The following is a 3,786-nucleotide window of genomic DNA, read 5'->3' on the forward strand; positions in this document are numbered from 1 at the left end:
ATAGATTAGAGTATTGTGTACTTTAGTCTTTTTGTTTCAGCTTAAAGAGTTCTTTTCAATATTTTTTTGTAAGGTAGGTCTAGTGGTAGTGAACTCTCTCAGTTTTGTCCATCTGGAAAAGCCTTAGTTTATCCTTCATATTTGAATGGTAACTCTGCTGGATAGAATGTTCTTGGCTGGCAATTTTTATGGTTCAATATTTTGAATATGTGATTCTACTATCTCCTGGCCTGTAGAGTTTCTACTAAGAAATCTCTTGATAGCCTAAAGGGGGATACTTTTATAGGTGACAGTCTTTTTTTCCCTTGCTGCTTTTAAAATTTTTTCCTGTATTGTTAACTTTTGATAATTTCAATATAATGTATCTTGAAGAAGATCTTTTTGCATTGAGATAATAAGGTGTTGCATAATTTCATAGACTTGTATACCAAGTTCTTTCCATGTTTGGGAAGTTCTCAACTATCATTTTTTAAATATACCCTCTGCTCCCTTCTCCCTCTCTTCTGCTTCTCAGAAACACATTGTTCTTGCATTGACTTTTCTAATGGAGTCAGTTCACACATAGTTTCTTCACTTTTAAAAAATCTTACTTTCCTTTCCTCCTGCATCAAAATTATTTCTATATTTTTTCCCTTGAGCTTGCTAATTCTCTCTTCCATATGATCTGTTCTATTTCCAAAGCTTTCTAATGCATTCTTCAACTTATTTATTGAGTGCTTCAGCTCCAGAATTTCTACTTGTTTCTTTTTTAGAATTTCAGTCTCTTTAGTAAAGTACTCCTCTGTTTGTTGGTTTTTATTTCTGAGGTCACTGAACTTCCCTTCTGAATTTTCTTTAGTTTGTTGGATTTCTTCATAACAGCTCTTTGAAAGTCCTTATGTAGATCATAATGGTCCATGTCTTTGAGTTTGGTTGCTGGAAAACTGCCATTTTCTTTTTGTGACACCGTAATACTGTGATTTTTCATAGTGTTTGATGAGAAGTGTCTCTGCCACTGCATTTGACACAGTGAACACCTTTCTTACTTAGGCAAGGCTTGGGTCACTTCAATTATAATAGTTCAATAGATTGATAGTTAGGAGCCTTTTTCTTTTCTTTTTTCTATCTCTCAGAAGCATGTTTTTTATTAAAAATCACTGGTGCAGGACATCAGATGCTCCATCCTTCCCATTTTCCCTGTTCACAGTGTCTCTTCTCTGGGTACCCTGAGCTGCTGTCCACGCATTCTCCTCCTTTTTGCTCAAGAGACCAAGAACACACATCACAGCCTTGTCACCTCTAATGGGCTAAGGCTTGGATGAGAAAGTTGCTTGACAGAAGACATTGTCTGGAGGATTCTATTGTTTCCTGCATTTTTTTTTTTTTTTCGGGCTTGCCTTCATTCTTCCCTTTCTTTATTGTAATCTGAACTTTGTACTTTTTTTTGATCCACTGCTGAATCTGTTTGCTCTTTGTATCCAAATCATGTTGTCCAATGTTTGAAGAAAAAGTCAGTTCCTTTGCCAGGGTGGGTTCTGGCTTGAGTTCAGCCCTCTCCATCTTTCTGAGCCACAGCTGTACCTGATGGATCTGTGAGCCTGTCAGGAGCTGATACGGGGTGGGTTCCACCCGCTCTTCACCAGCCATAGGTCCCGATGGGCAGCCACGAGCCTGACTGCGCTCGCTCTGTGCGTGTGGTCGTTGCCCTGCTCCTCCACGTGAATGATAACGCACGTGAATGATAACGTGAATGATAACGCTTGTTGATTTTTCTCCCAACGTTACTGAAAGACATCTCATCCCTTTTTTTTTTTTTTTCCCCCTTCCCTCGTCCTGGGTGTCTTCAGTACTAAAAGCTTTTGTGTGAATGAGGCAGGCTGGTACTGGGGACCACTGTACGGGCACTGGCTTCTGTAGGATGTACTTACCCAAACATCTTCTAATGCAGTTATTCTCAGTCTATCTGGCTTGTGATGTGAACTTCTTCAGGAAAAGAGCAGCCATCCTTTTTAGGAAGAACCGTAATCATCCCCAGTGGATGGCATTTAGTGGAGTTCAGTTCAGTTTAGTTCAGCTGCTCAGTCGTGTCCGACTCTTTGCGACCCCATGAATCACAGCACGCCAGGCCTCCCTGTCCATCACCAACTCCCGGAGTTCAATCAAACTCATGTCCATCGAGTCAGTGATGCCATCCAGCCATCTCATCCTCTGTCGTCTGCTTCTCCTCCTGCCCACAATTCCCCCCCATCAGGGTCTTTTCCGAGTCAACTCTTCACATGAGGTGGCCAAAGTATTGGAGTTTCAGCTTCAACATCAGTCCTTCCAAAGAACACCCAGGACTCATCTCCTTTAAGATGGACTGGTTGGATGTCCTTGCAGTCTAAGGGACTCTCAAGAGACTTGTTCAACACCACAGTTCAAAAGCATCAATTCTTCAGCGCTCAGCTTTCTTCACAGTCCAACTCTCACATCCATACATGACCACTGGAAAAACCATAGCCTTGACTAGACGGACCTATGTTGGCAACGTAATATCTCTGCTTTTTAATATGCTATCTAGATTGGTCATAACTTTCCTTCCAAGGAGTAAGCGTCTTTTAATTTCATGGCTGCAATCTCCATCTGCCGTGATTTTGGAGCCCAAAAAAACAAAGTCTGACACTGTTTCCACTGTTTCCCCATCTATTTCCCAAAGTGATGGGACCAGATGCCATGATCTTAGTTTTCTGAATGTTGAGCTTTAAGCAAAACTTTTCACTCTCCTCTTTCACTTTCATCAAGAGGCTTTCTAGTTCCTCGTCACTTTCTGCCATAGGGGAGTGCCATCTGCATATCTGAGGTTATTGATATCTCTCCCAGCAATCTTGATTACAGCTTGTGCTTCTTCCAGCCCAGCGTTTCTCATGATCTACTCTGCATATAAGTTAAATGAGCAAGGTGACAATATACAGCCTTGATGTACTCCTTTTCCTATTTGGAACCAGTCTGTTGTTCCATGTCCACTTCTAACTGTTGCTTCCTGACCTGCATATAGGTTTCTCAAGAGGCAGGTCAGGTGGTCTGGTATTCCCATCTCTTTCACAATTTTCCACAGTTTATTGTGATCCACACAGTCAAAGGCTTTGGCATAGTCAATAAAGCAGAAATAGATGTTTTTCTGGAATTCTCTTGCTTTTTCCATGATCCAGTGGATGTTGGCAATTTGATCTCTGGTTCCTCTGCCTTTTCTAAAACCAGCTTGAACATCTGGAAGTTCACGGTTCAAGTATTGCTGAAGCCTGGGTTGGAGAATTTTGAGCATTACTTTGCTAGCATGTGAGATGAGTGCTATTGTGTGGTAGTTTGAGCCTTCTTTGGCATTGCCTTTCTTTGGGATTGGAATGAAAACTGACCTTTTCCAGTCCTAAATGCCAGCTAATACTTGAAATGGGATCACTGAAAAACTCCACATCCTACGAGTACCGGAAGACAGACTGACAGATGTCCCCAGAGCCCGTCTCCTATGGTCATGGTTCCTCTCCTGCAGCTCCTGCTTCTGTCCTAACTCCTTTTTCCGGGGCTCTTCAGCAACAACCCTGACTGTCCTATACCAGGCCACTGATTGATAAGGTTTGGCTAAAGCAGCCTGCAAACAGGCTCTGGGGTGCGACCCCTTCACCTTCCATAGTGCGGAGTCTATCTTTTGCTTTCTAGATAGAGAACAAGATTTTAGTCTTTTTAGTTTTTCTTATTGGAACTGATTTCTGGTAATGTTGGGAGTTATGCATTAAAAAAAGAAAAAGATGGTGGCAGAGCAGGGTGAAGTGT

At 41.7% G+C, this 3,786-nt stretch overlaps 1 pseudogene; it reads right to left on the reverse strand.

Annotated features, from left to right (window-relative positions):
* Nucleotides 1–1,133: 1,133 nt before the first annotated feature.
* Nucleotides 1,134–1,983, reverse strand: LOC147378709 (translation initiation factor IF-3, mitochondrial pseudogene; annotated as a pseudogene).
* Between the last annotated feature and the right edge of the window lie 1,803 nt (nt 1,984–3,786).

This window comes from Bos grunniens, chromosome 2 (assembly GCF_055505025.1).
Source record: "Bos grunniens cultivar Pamir isolate PY7600 chromosome 2, Bosgru_T2T1.0, whole genome shotgun sequence".
Taxonomy (NCBI): domain Eukaryota; kingdom Metazoa; phylum Chordata; class Mammalia; order Artiodactyla; family Bovidae; genus Bos; species Bos grunniens.